Genomic DNA, 19955 nt, shown 5'->3' on the forward strand with positions numbered 1-19955 from the left:
GGTTAGAGAATGTTCTTGATGACCCACTACTATTGACGATAGCTTTCCTGATGAACAATTAAATGTCATAAATGCTTCTCGTACTACTCCATGGTATGCTAATTATATTGTTGCTAAATTTATACCACCTAGTTTCACATATCAGCAAAAGAAAAAGTTCTTCTATGATTTAAGACATTACTTTTGGGATGACCCACATCTTTATAAAGGAGTAGATGGTGTTATTAGACGTTGTGTACCTGAGCATGAACAGGAACATATCTTACGCAAGTGTCACTCCAAAGCTTATGGAGGACACCATGCTGGAGACAGAACTGCACATAAGGTATTGCAACCAGGTTTTTATTGGCCTATTCTCTTCAAGGATGCCCGCAAATTTGTCTTAGCTTGTGATGAATGTCAAAGAATTGGTAATATTAGTAGACGTCAAGAAATGCCTATGAATTATTCACTTGTTATTGAACCATTTGATGTTTGGGGCTTTGATTATATGGGACCTTTTCCTTCCTCTAATGGGTATACACATATTTTAGTTGTTGTTGATTACGTTACTAAGTGGGTAGAAGCTATTCCAACTAGTAGTGCTGATCATAACACCTCTATTAAGATGCTTAAAGAAGTTATTTTTCCGAGGTTTGGAGTCCCTAGATATTTAATGACTGATGGTGGTTCACATTTTATTCATGGTGCCTTTCGTAAAATGCTTGCTAAGTATGATGTTAATCATAGAATTGCATCTCCATATCACCCACAGTCTAGTGGTCAAGTAGAATTGAGTAACAGAGAGCTCAAATTAATTTTGCAAAAGACTGTTAATAGATCTAGAAAGAATTGGTCCAAGAAACTTGATGATGCACTATGGGCCAATAGAACTGCATACAAAAATCCTATGGGTATGTCTCCGTATAAAATGGTTTATGGTAAAGCATGTCACTTACCTCTTGAATTAGAACATAAGGCATATTGGGCTATTAAAGAGATCAACTATGACTTCAAAATTGCTGGTGAGAAGAGGCTTTTTGACATTAGCTCACTTGATGAATGGAGAACCCAGGCTTATGAAAATGCTAAGTTGTTTAAAGAAAAAGTTAAAAGATGGCATGATAAAAGGATACAAAAGCGTGAGTTCAATGTAGGTGATTATGTATTGCTATACAACTCTCGTTTAAGATTTTTTGCAGGCAAACTTCTCTCTAAATGGGAAGGTCCTTACGTTATCGAGGAGGTCTATCATTCCGGTGCCATAAAAATCAACAACTTCGAAGGCACAAATCTGAAGGTGGTGAACGATCAAAGAATCAAACATTATATCTCAGGTAATCCCATAAATGTTGAAATTAATATTATTGAAACCGTAACCCCGGAGGAATACATAAGAGACACTTTCCGGAATGTTTCATACTCCGAAAAGGAATAGGTACGTGGTATGGTTAGTAAACCGACACCAAAACAGTTCTAATGGCAATATTTATCCGTTTTGGAATATATATATAAAGGAAAATAAGAAGCAGACCGGAAAGGACATGGGGCTTCCATGAGGGTGGAGGGCGTGCCCTACCCCCTGGGCGCGCCCCCCTGCCTTGTGGGCACCTCGTGTGCCCTTCGGACTCCGTTTTCTTGCACGATACTTCTTTTAGTCGGTAAAAATTCATTATATAATCTCCCGAAGGTTTTGACCACCGTATCACGCAAATATCTCATGTCTTTGTTTCGAGCTGTTTCTGCCGCATATCAGAGCAAGATGTCCTCTCAAGAGTCAGTCGGGGAGAGTCGGGTGTCTCACCCGACACCAGGTCCAGGGGCAAACAGCGATGCCTATCACTTTGGGCCCTCAATGGAGGAAGAGATGGAAGCTGACTTGAAAAGGATAGATGCCATGGAGGAGGATCAAGAAGTTACTTCTCGTTTCCGGGCAGGACTCGCGATGGGGGAACTACAGAGCTCAGCTGTTCCAAACTCGGTCATCCCTTCCAATGTTAGATTTCTCTCTTATGAAAATATGAAAACGAGTGTTACTTGTTCTCTCGCAGCTATGCAACATCCTTGGATGAAAGGAGCTTTAGCTGTCACTGGCAAGCTCCGTAAGGAAATAATGAACCTCAAGCAGCAAGTCAATAAGCTCGAGGAAGAGAATAGTATCCCGAGGGGCATCATCGCCAAGAATATCACATCACCACCCCCGAAGAAGGAGACATAAACACATGGGTACGGGCACTCCCCTTGGCAACTGCCAAGCTTGGGGGAGTGCCCCGGTATCGTATCACCATCACACCTTTTATCTTTACTATTTTTCTTAGTTTGATCCTTTTGATAATATCTTGACCTAGTAGAATAAAGTTTTAGTATGATCTAGTTGTGAGTTTTGCTTTCTAATCCTTCTATGTAATCGAGTATGTGAGCTATATATAATAAAGATTAGTGTTGAGTCAAGGGCTTGATTATTTTGCTATGATCTTGAGGGAATAAAATAAAAAGAAATAAAGAGATCATATGGATCTTATGGAGAGTAATGACTTCACATATAAAGAGTATGATGAATAAAAGTTGTTGAGAGTTGACAAACATAGTTTTGGTCATCGTTGCAATTAATAGGAAGTAATAAACAAAGAGATGTTCACATATAAATATACAATCTTGGACATCTTTTATGATTGTGAGCACTCATTAAAGTATGACATGATAAAGAGTTGATGTTGGACAAGGAAGACAATGTAATGGGTTATGTTTTCATACATATGAGATAAATTATATTGTCGTGGATCATCCAACATGTTGAGCTTGCCTTTCCCTCTCATGCTAGCCAATTTCTTTGCACCAAGTAGAGATACTACTTGTGCTTCCAAATATCCCTAAACCCGGTATTGCCATGAGAGTCCACCATATCTACCTATGGATTGAGTAAGATCCATCAAGTAAGTTGTCATCGGTGCAAGCAATAAAAATTGCTCTCTAAATATGTATGACTTATTAATGTGGAGAAAATAAGCTTTATACGATCTTGTGGTATGGAAGAAATAAAAGTGACAGACTGCATAATAAAGGTCCATATCACAAGTGGCAATACAAAGTGACGTTCTTTTGCATTAAGATTTTGTGCATCCAACCATAAAAGCGCATGACAACCTCTGCTTCCCTCTATGAAGGGCCTATCTTTTACTTTTATCTTCTACCTTATATAAGAGTCATGGTGATCTTCACCTTTCCTTTTTACATTTTATCCTTTGGCAAGCACAATGTGTTGGAAAGATCTTGATATATATGGCTAATGAGATGTGGGTTTGCATGAACTATTATTATTGACGTTACCCTCGAGGTAAAGAGTTGGGAGGCAAAACTTATAAGCCCCTATCTTTCTCTGTGTCCGATCAAACTCCATACCCATAAGTACTGCGTGAGTGTTAGCAATTGTGAAAGACTAAATGATGGTTGAGTATGTGGACTTGCTGAAAAGCTCTTATATTGACTCTTTCCTATGTTATGATAAATTGCAATTGCCTCAGTGACTGAGATTAGAGTTTGTTAGTTTTCAATGAAGTTTATGATTCATACTTGAAATTGAGATTGAATTGTTACTTTAGCATCAGAGATCATATGACAATATATATATATATGTTGCTGTTCTAAGAATGATCATGATGCCCTCATGTCCGTATTTTATTTTTATTGACACCTCTATCTCTAAACATGTGGACATATTTAACGATTTCGGCTTTCGCTTGAGGACAAGGAAGGTCTAAGCTTGGGGGAGTAGATACGTCCATTTTGCATCATGCTTTTATATCGATATTTATTGCATTATGGGCTGTTATTACACATTATGTTACAATACTTAAGCCTATTCTCTCTTATTTTACAAGGATTACATGAAGAGGGGGAATGCCGGCAGCTGGAATTCTGGGCTGGAAAAGGAGCAAATATTAGAGACCTGAGGGGGCTGGAAATGAAGCTACTAGAAATGTCAAACCTGATAGAACAGATAACCATAGACCCGTTGTTGGCATGCCCATTGTTTCAGTTAAAATAGGATATCACTGTTATCATGGTTTATGTGACATAGGTGCTAGCGTGAATGCTATTCCCTACACCTTATATCAAGATATTATGAATGGCATAGCACCCGCAGAGATAGAAGACATTCATGTTACTATTAAACTTGCTAATAGAGATACTATATCACCAATTGGTATTGTTAGAGATGTTGCTTGTGTGGGAAAATAAAATACCCTACTGATTTTCTTGTTCTTGGTTGCCCACAAGATTTTTGTCCCATTATCTTTGGTAGACCTTTCTTGAACACTCTTAATGCTAATATTGATTGTGAGAAACAAACTGTCGGTGTTAGCTTTGGTCATGAGTCTCATGAATTTAATTTGACAAGTTTAGTAGAAATCTTCATGAAAAAGAATTGCCTAGTAAGGATGAAATAATTGGTCTTGCTTCTATTGTTGTGTGATGACCCACAAGTATAGGGGTCAACTGTAGCTCTTTTCGATAAGTAAGAGTGTCGAACCAAACGAGGAGCAGAAGGAAATGACAAGTGGTTTTCAGCAAGGTAATATCTCAAAACAATTATCAAGTATCAAACTTCTCATAGTATTCAATGCACTTTCTATGATAGTTTTTATTATACCCATCTTGGATGCCTATCATATTAGGACTATTTGATAACCAAGACAAATTACCATGCTATTCTAAAGGACTCTCAAAATAATATAAGTGAAGCATGAGAGATCAATAATTTCTATAAAATGAAACTACCACCGTGCTCTAAAAGATATAAGTGAAGCACTAGAGCAAAATTATCTAGCTCAAAAGATATAAGTGAAGCACATAGAGTATTCTAACAAATTCCAATTCAAGTGTGTCTCTCCCAAAAAGTGTGTACAGCAAGGATGATTGTGGTAAACTAAAAAGCAAATACTCAAATCATACAAGACGCTCCAAGCAAAAAACATATCATGTGGTGAATAAATATATAGCCTCAAGTAAAGTTACCGATAGAAGAAGACGACAGAGGGGATGCCTTCCGGGGCATCACCAAGCTTAGGATTTTGGTTGTCCTTGAATTTTATCTTGGGGGTTCCTTGGTCATCCCCAAGATTAGGCTCTTGCCACTCCTTATTCCATAATCCATCAAATCTTTACCCAAAACTTGAAAACTTCACAACACAAAACTTAAACAGAAAATCTCATGAGCTCCGTTAGTATAAGAAAACAAACCACCACTTAAAGTAATGTAATGAACTCATTATTTATTTATTTTAGTGTTAAACCTACTGTATTCCAACTTCTCTATGGTTCATAACCTCCGATACTAGCCATAGATTCATCAAAATAAGCAAACAACACACGAAAAACAGAATCTGTCAAAAACAGAACAATCTATAGTAATCTGTAGGTTTCGAATACTTATGTAACTCGAAAAATTCTAAAATAAACTGATGGACTTGAGGAATTTGTCTATTAATCATCTTCAAAAATAATCAACCTAATCACACTCTCCAGTAAAAAATGGCAGCAAATCTCGTGAGCGCTAAAGTTTCTGTTTTTTACAGCAAGATTGCAAAGACTTTCCCCAAGTCTTCCCAAAGGTCCTACTTGGTACAAACACTAACTAAAAGCATAAAACCACATCTAAACATATGCTATATGAATTATTTATTAATAATAAGAACCAAAAAGCAAGGAACAAAAATAAAATTGGGTTGCCTCCCAACAAGCGCTATCGTTTAACGCCCCTAGCTAGGCATAAAAGCAAGAATAGATCTAGGTGTTATCATCTTTGGAATGCAATCCATAAGTGGATATCATAATAGATTCATAAGGTAATTTTATTTTATTTCTAGGAAAGTGTTCCATGCCTTTCCTTAATGGAAATTGGAATCTAATATTCCCTTCTTTCATATCAATAATTGCACCAATCGTTCTAAGGAAAGGCCTACCAAGAATAATGGGACATGTAGGATTGAAATCTATATCAAGAACAATGAAATTGACGGGCATATAATTTCTATTTGCAACAATAAGAACATAATTAATTTTTCCCATAGGTTTCTTAATAGTGGAATCCGCGAGGTGCAAATTTAAAGAACAATCATCAAATTCACGGAAACCTAACACATCACACAAAGTTTTTGGAATCGTGGAAACACTAGCACCCAAATCACATAAAGCATAGCATTAATGATCTTTAATTTTAATTTTAATAGTGGGTTCCCACTCATCATAAAGTTCTCTAGGGATAGAAACTTCCAATTCAAGCTTTTCTTCATAAGATTGCATTAAAGCATTAACGATATGTTTAGTAAAAGCTTTATTTTGATTATAAGCATGCGGAGAATTTAAGACGGATTGCAACATGGAAATACAATCTATTAAAGAACAATTATCATAATTAAATTCCTTGAAATCCAAAATAGTGGGTTCACTGCTATGTAAAGTTTTGACCTCTCCAATCCCACTTTTACCAATTTGAGCATTAAGATCTAAAAGCTCCGAATGATTGGGACGCCTTTTAACTAAAGTTGACTCATCTCCAGTCCCATCATTATCAAGATTCATATTGCAAAACAAAGATTTAATAGGGGACACATCAATCACTTTTAGATTTTCATCCTTATTATCATCAAGTTCTTCCGGTTTGGTAGCAATCTTATTAACTAAGGTGGCCTACTTATCCGAAATTGATCTATTCAGTTTTCAAGAAGAGCGAACTGAGATTTCAGACCATAAAATTCTTGAGATATATCATCGAGCTCTTTATTCATGTACCCGATAAAACTTTTTTGTTCTTTAAGCTCATTTCTGAAGAAATTATTATGCTCAAACTGCAAGGGCATAAAACTTCTAATGTTATTTTCAATTTCTTCCAACCTTCTAAGGTGAGGATCAAAACTTTTTGGTAAGGCCACCACGGTAAACAATCCGACACACAAGCACACAAGAGGCAAGCGGAAAAAGGCGAAGTAGAAAAGAGAAGGGGAACGAAAAAAGAGGGCGAGTAAAACGGCAAGGGTGAAGTGGGGGAGAGGAAAACAAGAGGCAAATTGAAAATAATGTAATGCGAGGGATAAGATTTTGTGATGGGTACTTGGTATGTCTTGAACTGTGCGTAGATCTGCCCGGCAACGGCGCTAGAAATCCTTCTTGCTACCTCTTGAGCACTGCGTTGGTTTTCCCTTGAAGAGGAAAGGGTGATGCAGTAAAGTAGCGTAAGTATTTCCCTCAGTTTTTGAGAACCAAGGTATCAATCCAGTAGGAGACTACACGCAAGTCCCTCGTACCTACACAAAAAAAAAATAAGAACCTCGCAACCAACGCGATAAAGGGGTTGTGAATCCCTTCATGGTCACTTACGAGAGTGAGATCTGATAGAGATAATAATAATATGATAAATATTTTTGGTATTTTTATGATATAGATTGAAAGTAAAGATTGCGAAATAAAATAGATTGGAAACTTATATGATAAAAGATGGACCCGAGGGCCATAGGTTTCACTAGTGGTTTCTCTCAAGATAGCATAAGTGTTACGGTGGGTGAACAAATTACTGTCGAGCAATTGATAGAAAAGTGCATAATTATGAGAATATCTAGGCATGATCATGTATATAGGCATCACGTCCACGACAAGTAGACCGAAACGATTCTGCATCCACTACTATTACTCCACACATCGACCGCTATCCAGCATGCATCTAGAGTATTAAGTTCATAAGAACAGAGTAACGCATTAAGCAAGATGACATGATGTAGAGGGATAAAATCAAGCAATATGATATAAACCCCATCTTTTTATCCTTGATGGCAACAATACAATATGTGCCTTGCTGCCCCTGCTGTCACTGGGAAAGGACACCGCAAGATTGAACCCAAAGCTAAGCACTTCTCCCATTGCAAGAAAGATCAATCTAGTAGGCCAAACCAAACTGATAATTCGAAGAGACTTGCAAAGATAATTAAATCATACATATAAGAATTCATAGAAGAACCAAATATTGTTCATAGATAATCTTGATCATAAACCCACAATTCATCGGATCTCGACAAACACACCACAAAAAGAGTTACATCGAATAGATCTCCAAGAAGATCGAGGAGAACTTTGTATTGAGATCCAAAGAGAGATAAGAAGCCATCTAGCTAATAACTATGGACCTGAAGGTCTGAGGTAAACTACTCACATATCATCGAAGAGGCTATGGTGTTGATGTAGAAGCCCTCCATGATTGATTCCCCCTCCGGCGGAGCTTCGGAAAAGGCCCCAAGATGGGATCTCTTGGGTACAGAAGGTTGCGGCGGTGGAAATAGGGTTTCGTGGTGCTCCTGGATGTTTTCGGGGTATATGGGTATATATAGGAGGAAGAAGTAGGTCGGTGGAGCTATGAGGGCCCACTAGGGTGGGGGGCGCGCACAGGGGCAGGCACGCCTCCCTGCCTCATGGCCTCCTCGTTGATTTCTTGACGTCCACTCCAAGTCCCCTGGATCACGTTTGTTCCAAAAATAACTCTCCCAAAGGTTTCATTCCGTTTGGATTCCATTTGATATTCCTTTTCTGAGAAACACTAAAATAGGCAAAAAGACAACAATTTGCACTAGGCCTTGGTTTGGTAGGTTAGTCCCAAAAATAATATAAAAGTGTATAAATAAGCCCATTAACATCCAAAACAGATAATATAATAGCATGGAACAATAAAAAATTATAGATATGTTGGAGACGTGTCAAAGTGTCATGTAGTCGACGTTCACATGACACCACTAAGGGAACCAGAACATACATACTATCAAAATATCAAACACATATTAAATTCACATGATTACTTGCAACATGCTTTCTCCCGTGACCTCAAGAACAAAGGTAACTACTCACAAATGATAAACATGCTCATGATCAAAGGGGTATTAAATATCATAATGGATCTGAACATATAATCTTCCAGCAAATAAACCATATAGTAATCAACTACAAGATGTAATCAACACTACTAGTCACCCACAAGTACGAATCTATAGTTCCGGTAACAAGATTGAACACAAGAGATGAACTAGGGTTTGAGAGGAGATGGTGTTGTTGAAGATGTTGATGGAGATTGCCCTCCCCAAGATGGGAGAGTTGTTGGTGATGATGATGACGATAATTTTCCCCTCCGGGAGGGAAGTTCCCCCGGCGGAATCGCTCCGTCGGAGGGCAAAAGTGCTCCTGCCCAAGTTCCGCCTTGATGATTTTCCCCTCTCTTTATTTTTTTCTAGGTCAAAATGACTTAGATACCAAAAGATGGGCACCGGATGTGGGCCGAGGGAGCACAACCCACCAGGGCGCGCTTGGGCTCCCTGGCGCGCCCAGGTGGGTTGTGCCCACCTGGTGGGCCCCCTCTGGTACTTATTGGCTCCAATAATTCTTATATATTCAATAAAAAATCATTGTGAAGTTTCAGCTTGTTTGGAGTTGTGCAGAATAGGTAGCCTGACGTAGCTTTCCCAGGTCCATATTTCCAGCTGCCGGAATTCTCCCTCTTGGTGTTTACCTTGCAAATTATGAGAGATAATGCATTAGAATTACTCCAAAAAGCATTATTATGGATAAAAACATTATAAATAACAATAAGAAAACATGATGCAGAATGGACGTATCAACTCCCCCAAGCTTAGACCTTGCTTGTCCTCAAGCGAAAACCGAAATTGAAAAATATGTCCACATGCTTTGAGAGAGAGGTGTCGATAAAAACAAAATACGGACATAGAAGCATCATGTTGATTATAATAACAACAACAAAATTAAACATAGGAATTTTATCATAGAACTTTTATCATATACTTCTCATGAATAAGTCATAATTCATCACACAATCGAAGTATAAAGCAAAAACTCTATTAGAAACCAACAAACTATGTTCTCAGTAAACTTTTCAACTACAATTCATCATCTTTTCAGGAAGGGTCACGTGTCGGAGCCTTTAGGCAAGTCCACATACTCAACCATCATATAGTCTTCTATGATTGCTAACACTCACCGTGTACACATGAGAAAAACATTTCAACCGGACACATAGAAAGATAGGGGCTTATGGTTTCGCCTGCCAACATACTCACCTCAAGGGTGATGTCAACAATAATAACTCAGGCCACCCGTATTCAACTGGACATTTGTGCCTAGATCTTTCCTCACCACATGATGTTTGCCAAAGGAGAAAAAAAAGGAATAGAGAGAAAAACTTTGACTCTTGCATAAAAGTAAAAGATAGACCCTTCGCAGAGGGAAGCAGAGGTTGCCATGTGCTTATTTGTTTGTATGCTCAATCCCTTAGTGCAAAAGAACGTCACGTTACATTGCCCCTTGTGATAGCGACCTTTATTGTGCAGTCTGTCACTTTTATTCTTCACCATCACAAGTTCGTGCAATGCTCAATTTTCTCTTACACTAAATGATCTCACACTTTTAGAAGCAATTTTTATTGCCTTTTTGCACCGATGACAACTTACTTGAGGGATCTTGCTCAATCCCTAGGTAGGTGTGGTGGACACTTGAAAATGAGATTTGGGTTTAAGGGTTTTTGGATGCACAAGTAGTATCTCTACTTAGTGTGGAATTTTTGGCTAGCAAAGATAGGAGGCAAGCACCACATGTTAAAGGATCCATGACAATATGACTTCTATGTGAATATGAACAAACATAAACCATTAAGTTGTCTTCCTTGTAGAACGTCAACAATTTTGGCATATAATATTTTGATGAGAGCTCACAATTACAAAAGATTTCTAGGATAGTATATTTATATGTGAATCTTCTCTCCCCTTATTTATTCTTTCATGAGTTGCATCATTGACTAATGTTATGTTTGTCAATCTCTAATAAAATTTTCTACTTATACTTTTCCTTATGTGGTGCCATCACCTACCATAGGATTAGTACATAATCTTTTCATTATTTATTTCCTTTCTTTTATTTATTTCCTTTGTTTTATTCTTTCTTTTATTCTTTCTTATTTCTGCAACATGAAAGTAAAGAAAGCAAAAGCTCAAACTAAACTTTATTATATAACTTGCACACGATTACAAGGATAGATCACTAAGCAAACTCTCAAAGAAGAAAGGATCGAACTAAACTTTTATTCATCTAAAGCAAAAGATCGAACTAAAATAAGTAAAAGCGAAAAGATAGTGGGATGATACGATACCGGGGCACCTCCCCCAAGCTTGGCGGAAGCCAAGGGGAGTTCCCATACCCAATACTTAGTTCTCCTTTGGTGGTGAAGAAGGTGATGGTGGTGATGAAGCGATCCTATCCTTAAGGATCAAGAGATTCTCCAATCGACGGATGACGCTCCGGAGATTGATGATATGCTCTTGATGCAGAATATTTTCGCGAGTGAGATACTTATTCTGTATGCGAACTATTTCAATGACGCGAAAAGCTTCAATCTCAGCAGGAGTAAGGTGAGTAAGGTAGGGCTTAAGGATATCCTCTTCCTCCTCCTCGGCCAGCAGTGCTTGTGCTGCCACCGGGGATGGATCTAAGGTAGATTTCTTGCCCTTATCTCCCTCGATGGCATCCGTAGGCTCCTCCCACTTTGTCTCGATCTTCATCAACCAAGCATCTTCTTCCATGTTGTTGGAGGAGCAAGAAGACATGATGCCTGGCTTGATGAATCTGACCAGAAACAACAAGAAAAGAGTATAGAGGATTTCTTCGCGATACGGTGATCAACATGTTTGGGAAGTATATATAGATTTTTTATCTTGGAGGACAAGCATAAGGTAGAAAAACGGAGTACGGAAGGTGTCCCAGGTGGGCACAACCCACCTGGGTGCGCCAGGCACCCTGGTGTCTTGTGCCCACCAGGGGACGCTTCCTGGAGGTTTCTTTATTTCCAAAATTCTTAAATATTCCAAAACTGATAAAAATATTTTTGCGGATTTTTCGGAGTCCGTTTACTTACTGTATCACATACCTTCTTATTTTCACGATTCTGGAGTGTTCTAGAAGGACTCTTTTATGTGTTCTTCCGGTGTCAAAGTTTGGATAATATTACTTTCAACATTAATAGGCGTACCTAAGATATAATGCTTTATTCGTTGCCGATTGACAACCTTCGGAATTATTTATTTTGATGGCTCCAGACTGGTAAACCTCCTCGATGACATATGGGCCTTCCCATTTTGAGAGGAGTTTTCCCGCAAAGAATATGAAACAAGAGTTGTACAAAAGAACATATTCTCCGACTTTAAACTCACGCTTTTGGATTCTTTTGTCATGCCACCTTTTAACTTTCTCTTTGCATAGTTTTGCAATTCCATAAGCTTGAGTTCTCCACTCATCTAATGAGGTAATATCAAATAACCTCTTTTCACCAGCAAGTTTGAAATCATAGTTGAGTTCTTTGATTTCCCAATATGCTTTATGTTCTAACTCAAGAGGCAAATGACAAGCTTTTCCATAAATCATTTTATAAGGAGAGATGCCCATAGGATTTTTATATGATGTTCTATAAGCCCAATGTGCATCATCTAATTTCTTAGACCAATTCTTTCTGTACCTATTGACAGTCTTTTGCAAAATTAATTTTATGTCTCTATTGCTAAGTTCAACTTGACCACTAGACTGAGGATGATAAGGTGATGCAATTCTATGGTTAACATCACACTTGGCAAGCATTTTATGGAAAGCACCATGAATGAAGTGTGAACCACCATCAGTGATCAAATATCTAGGGACTCCATACCTTGGGAAAATAACTTCCTTAAACATATTAATAGAGGTGTTGTGCTCAGCACTACTGGTTGGAATAGCTTCCACCCATTTAGTAACATAATCAACAGCAACCAAAATATGTGTATACCCATTAGATGAAGTAAAAGGTCCCATGTAATCAAATCCCCAAACATCAAATGGTTCAACAGCAAGTGAATAATTCATAGGCATTTCTTGACGCTTACTGATATTACCTATTCTTTGGCATTCATCACAAGATAAGACGAACTTATGAGCATCCTTGAAGAGAGTAGGCCAATAAAATCCGGATTGCAATACCTTGTGAGTAGTTCTATCTCCAGCATGATTCCCTCCATAAGCTTCGGAGTGACATTTCCGTAGGATTTGTCCATGTTCATGCTCAGGTACACAACTACTAATAATACCATCTACTCCTTCTTTATAAAGATGTGGGTCATCCCAAAAGTAATGTCTCAAATCATAGAAGCATTTTTTTTCTTTTGTTGGTATGCAAAGCTAGGTGGTAAATATTTAGCAACAATGTAATTAGCATAGTCAGCATACCAAGGAGTACTATGAGAAATATTTATTGCAACTAACTGCTCATTAGGGAAACTATCATCAATAGGTAGTGGGTCATCAAGCACATTTTCAAGCCTAGACAAATTATTAGCTACTGGGTTCTCAACTCCTTTTCTATCAATGATATGTAAATCAAATTCTTGTAACAAGAGAACCCACCAAATAAGTCTAGGTTTAGCGTCTTTCTTTTCCATAAGATATTTAATAGCAGAATGGTCTGTGTGGACAGTTACTTTGGAATCAACAATATAAGGTCTAAACATATCACAAGCAAAGACCACTGCTAAGAATTCTTTTTCAGTAGTAGCATAATTTCTTTGAGCACTATCTAGAGTTTTACTAGCATAATGAATAACATTCGATTTCTTATCAACTCTTTGTCCTAGAACAGCACCAACAACATAATCACTAGCATCACACATAATTTCAAAAGGCAAGTTCCAATCAGGTGGTTGAACAATAGGTGCAGATATTAAGGCTTTCTTAAGTGTTTCAAAGGCTTCTAAACAATCATCGTCAAAAACAAAAGGAATATCCTTTTGCAAGAGACTAGTAAGAGGCCTAGAAATTTTTGAAAAGTCTTTGATTAATCTCCTATAGAAACCAACATGACCTAAGAAACTACGAATACCTTTTATATATTTAGGACATGACATTTTCTCAATTGCATCAACCTTAGCTTTGTCCACTTCAATACCTCTTTCAGAAATTTTATGACCCAAGACAATGCCTTCATTAACCATAAAGTGGCACTTGTCCCAATTCAAGACAATATTTGCTTTTTCACATCTCTGCAAAACTCGATCAAGATTGCTTAAACAATCATCAAAAGAATTCCCATAAACAGAGAAGCCATCCATGAAAATCTCAACAATCGTTTCACAAAAGTCACATAATATAGCAGTCATACATCTTTGAAAGGTAGCAGTTGCATTACATAAACAGAAAGGCATATGTCTATAAGCATAGGTTCCAAAGGGACAAGTAAAAGTGGTCTTTTCTTGATCGGGTTGAGAAACAGGTATTTGTGAAAAACCAGAATATCCATCAAGGAAGCAAAAGTCTGTGTGCTTAGATAATCTTTCAAGCATTTGATCAATAAAAGGCAAAGGGTAATGATCTTTTCTAGTTGCTTTGTTTAATTTTCTAAAATCTATTACCATTCTATAGCCTGTAACAATTCTTTGTGGAATAAGTTCATTCTTATCATTAGGAACAACAGTTATACCTCCTTTCTTAGGAACACAATGAACGGGACTTACCCATCTTCTATCAGCTATAGGATAGTTTATACCTGCTTCCAGAAGTTTTAATATTTCCGTTCTTACCACTTCTTTCATCTTCAGATTTAACCGATGTTGGTGATCAACAATGGGTTTAGCATCAGGTTCCATATTAATTTGGTGGTGACATAGAGTGGGACTAATTCCCTTTAAATCATCAAGAGTACATCCAATAGCAACTTGGTGCTTCCTTAGAACTTTCAATAATCTTTCTTCTTCATGTTATGAAAGGTTAGCACTAATAATAACATGATATATCTCTTTTTCATCAAGATAAGCATATTTCAATGTTTCTGGCAATTGTTTTAATTCAAACACAGGATCACCTTTAGGTGGAGGAGGACCTCCTAGAGTTTCAATAGGCAAATTGTGTTTAAGTAGAGGACGTTGTTCAAAGAAATTTTTATCTTTTCATTTCTTTCATGCATATGTAAATCATTTTCATGGTCTAGCAAATATTGTTCTAAAGGACCAGTAGGTGGTATAGCAATAGAAGCAAGACCAATTAATTCATCCTTGCTAGGAAATTCTTTTTCATGAAGATTTCTACTAAACTTGGAAAAATTAAACTCATGAGACTCATCACCAAAACTAACACCGTCAGTTTGTTTCTTACAATTTATCTTAGCATTAACAGTGTTTAAGAAAGGTCTACCAAAGATAATGTGACAAAAGTCATCTTGTTGGGAACCAAGAACAAGAAAATCAGTAGGGTATTTTATTTTCCTACACAAGACTTCAACATATCTAACAATCCCAATTGGTGATATCGTGTCTCTATTAGCAAGTTTAATAGTAACATCTATTTCTTCTATCTCTGTGGGTGCAATGTCATTCATAATTTCTTGATATAAGGTATAAGGAATCGCACTCACATTAGCACCTATGTCACATAAACCATGATAACAGTGATCTCCTATTTTAACTGAGATGACGGGCATGCCAACAATAGGTCTATGTTTATCCTTTTTATCAGGTTTGGCAATTCTAGCAGCTTCTTCAAAGAAGTAAATAACATGCCCATCCATATCTTCTTCCAAGATATCTTTAACCATAGCAATACTAGGTTCTACTTTAATTTATTCATCAGGTTTAGGTTTTCTAGTATAGCTTTTGTTAACCACAGCTGAAACTTTACCATGTTCCTTTATCCTAACAAGGAAAGGTGGTTTCTCAATATAAGTAGAAGGAACAACTAGATCAACATTATAAAGTATAGTTTCTTATTTAACTGGTACCAGTTCTTTAATTTCTTCTTTAATAGGTGGGTGATATTTAAACCACTTCTCTTTAGGGAGTTCAACATGAGTAGCAAATCATTCACAAAAGGAGGCTACTATCTCAGAGTCAAGTCCATATTTAGTGCTGAACTTTTGAAAAGCATCGGTATCCATAAGAGATTTAACACAATCATACTTAAGTTTAATACCTGACTCTTTACCTTCGTCGAGTTCCCAATCTTCGGTGTTGTGTTTAATTCTTTACAAAAGATCCCACCGGAATTCAATAGTCTTCTTCATAAAAGAACCAGCACAAGAAGTATCAAGCATGGTTTGATCATTACGAGAAAGCCGAGCATAAAAATTCCGGATAATAATTTCCCTTGAGAGCTCATGATTGGGGGCATAAATATAATATTGACTTAAGAGCCCCCCCCCCCCCAAGCTAGAGCGATACTTTCTCCTTCACGATGCCAAAAATTATATATATAATTCCGATCACGATGAACTAGATGCATAGGAAATTTTTTTTGGCGGAACTCCAATTTCGAACGATTCCAATTCTAGATCCAATATCATCGCATAGCCTATACCATGCAAATGCTTTTCCCTTCAAAGATAAAGGGAAAACTTTTCTCATAACTTCATCTTCGGGTAAACCTGCAAGCTTGAACAATCCACAAATTTGTTCCGCATATATCAAGTGCATATCAGGATGTTCGGTTCCATCTCCTGCATAAGGATTAGCTAGCAGTTGTTCTATCATACCCGAAGGAATTTCATATTAAATATTTTCAGTAGGTGCATCAGGTTGAGGGGTAATTAATTGTGGTTCCGGATGAGGTAAAGATACCCCGAACAAACCTCTCAAAGGATTGTTTTCTGTAGTAACAAGTGACAATAAATTTCAGCACACTATATAAATGTTTCCTAACCAAATTCCACTTACCAAAGGTGCTTCACTCCCCGACAACGGTGCGAGAAAATAGCCTTGATGACCCACAAGTATAGGGAATCAATTTTAGCTCTTTTCGATAAGTAAGAGTGTTGAACCCAACGAGGAGCAGAGTGAAATGACAAGTGGTTCTCAACAAGGTAATGTCTGCAAGTGTTGAAATTGTAAGTAACAGAGTAGTTTGATAGCAAGATAATTTGTAACGAGCAAGAAATGATATTAGTAAAAAAAGTGCAGCAAGGTAGCCCAATCCTTTTTAGGCAAAGGACGGGCCAAAACGGTCTCGTATGATAAGCAAAGCATTCTTGAGGGTACACGGGAATTTCATCTAGTCATTTTCATCATGTTGGTTTAATTCGTGTTCGCTACTTTGATAATTTGATATGTGGGTGGACCGGTGCTTAGGTGCTATTTTTACTTGAACAAACCTCCTACTTATGATTAACCCTCCCGCAAGCATCCGCAACTACGAGAAAAGTATTAAGAATAAATTCTAACCATAGCATTAAACTTTTGGATCCAATCGGTCCCTTACGGAATAGCGCATAAACTGGGGTTTAAGTTTCTGTCACTCTCGCAACCCATCATCTAATTGCTACTCCACAATGCATTCCCTTAGGCCCAAAATATGGTGAAGTGTCATGTAGTCAACGTTGACATGACACCACTAAGGGAACCACAACATACATACTATCAAAATATCGAACACATATCAAATTCACATGATTACTTGCAACATGATTTCTCCTGTGACCTCAAGAACAAAGGTAACTACTCACAAATGATAAACATGCTCATGATCAGAGGAGTATTAAATAGAATATTGGATCTGAACATATAATCTTCCACCAAATAAACCATATAGTAATCAACTACAAGATGTAATCAACACCACTAATCACCCACAAGTACCAATCTATAGTTCCGATAATAAGATTGAACACAAGAGCTGAACTAGGGTTTGAGAGGAGATGGTGTTGTTGAAGATGTTGATGGAGATTGCCCTCCCCAAGATGGGAGAGTTGTTGGTGATGATGACGACGATGATTTCCCGCTCCGGGATGGAAGTTCCCCCGGCGGAATCGCTCCGCCGGAGGGCAGAAGTGCTCCTGCCCAAGTTTCTCCTAGAGGCAGCGGCACTTCGTCCCGAAAGTCCTCTCTTTATTTTTTCCAAGTAAAAATGACTTCGATACCAAAAGATGGGCACCGGAGGTGGGCCGAGGGGAGCACAACCCACCAGGGCGCGCCTGGGCTCCCTGGCGCGCCCAGGTGGATTGTGCCCACCTGGTGGGCCCCCTCTAGAACTTATTGGCTCCAATAATTCTTATATATTCCATAAAAATTCCTCTTGAAGTTTCATCTTGTTTGGAGTTGTGCAGAATAGGTAGCCTGACATAGCTTTTCCAGGTCGAGATTTCTAGCTGCCAGAATTCTCCCTCTTGGTGTGTACCTTACAAATTATGAGAGAAAAGGCATTAGAATTACTCCAAAAAGCATTATTATGGATAAAAACATTATAAATAACAGTAAGAAAACATGATGCAGAATGGAAGTATCACTGTGCCTCCTACTGATCCTCTAGAACAATATCTGCTAGACCATGAAAATGATTTGCATATGCATGAAAAAATGAAATAGATAAGATTTTATTTGAACAACGTCCTATGCTTAAACACAATTTTCCTATTGAAACTCTAGGAGGTCCTCCTCCACCTAAAAGTGATCCTGTGTTTGAATTAAAACAATTCCGAGACACTTTGAAATATGCTTATCTTGATGAAAAGAAGATATATCCTGTATTATTAGTGCTAACATTTCAGAACATGAAGAAGAAAGATCATTAAAAGTTCTATGGAAGCACCAAGCTGCCATTGGATATACTCTTGATGATTTAAAGGGCATTAGTCCCACTCTATGTCAGCACAAGATTAATATGGAACCTGATGCTAAACCCGTTGTTGATCACCAACATCGGTTAAATCCGAAGATGAAAGAAGTGGTAAGAACGGGAATATTAAAACTTCCAAAAGAAGGTATACTCTATCCTATAGCTGATAGTAGATGGGTAAGTCCTGTTCATTGTGTCCCTAAGAAAGTAGGTATCACTGTTGTTCCTAATGATAATAATGAACTTATTCCACAAAGAATTGTTACACGCTACAGAATGGTAATTGATTTTAGAAAATTAAACAAAGCAACTAGAAAAGATCCTTACCCTATGCCTTTTATTGATCAAATGCTAGAAAGTCTATCTATGCACACACATTTTTGCTTTCTGATGGACGCTATGGTTTTTCACAAATACCTGTTTCTCAACCTGATCAAGAAAAGACCACTTTTACTTTTCCTTTTGGAACTTTTGCTTATAGACATATGCATTTTGGTTTATGTAATGCACCAGCTACCTTTCATAGATGTATGACTGCTATATTCTCTGACTTTTGTGAAAAGATTGTTGAGGTTTTCATGGATGACTTCTCTGTTTATGGGAAGTCTTTTGGTGATTGTTTAAGCAATCTTGATCGAGTTTTGCAGAGATGTGAACAAACAAATAATGTCTTGAATTCGGAGAAGTGCCACTTTATGGTTAATGAAGGTATTGTCTTGGTTCATAAATTTTCTGAAAGAGGTATTGAAGTGGACAAAGCTAAGGTTGATGCAATTGAGAAAATGCCATGTCGTAAAGATATCAAAGGTATTCGTAGTTTCTTAGGTCATGCTGGTTTCTATAGGAGATTTATCAAAGACTTTTCTAAAATTTCTGGGCCTCTTACAAATCTTTTGCAAAAGGATATTCCTTTTGTCTTTGATGATGATTGTTTAGAAGCCTTCTAAACACTCAAGAAAGCCTTAATTTCAGTACCTATCGTTCAACCACCTGACTGGAACTTGCATTTTGAAATTATGTGTGATGGCAACGATTATGCTGTTGGTGCTGTTCTAGGACAAAGAGTTGATAAGAAACTAAATGTTATTCATCATGCTAGTAAAACTCTAGACAGTGCTCAATGAAATTATGCTACTACTGAAAAAGAATTTCTAGCAGTGGTGTTTGCTTGTGATAAATTTATATCTTACATTGTTGATTCAAAAGTAATTGTTCACACCGATCATGCTGCTATTAAATATCTTATGGGAAAGAAAGATTCCAAACCTAGACTTATTTGTTGGGTTCTCTTGCTACAAGAATTTGATTTACATATCACT

Source organism: Triticum urartu, chromosome 2A (genome assembly GCF_056163025.1).
Source record: "Triticum urartu cultivar PI428250 chromosome 2A, HENAU_Tu73, whole genome shotgun sequence".
NCBI classification, from domain to species: domain Eukaryota; kingdom Viridiplantae; phylum Streptophyta; class Magnoliopsida; order Poales; family Poaceae; genus Triticum; species Triticum urartu.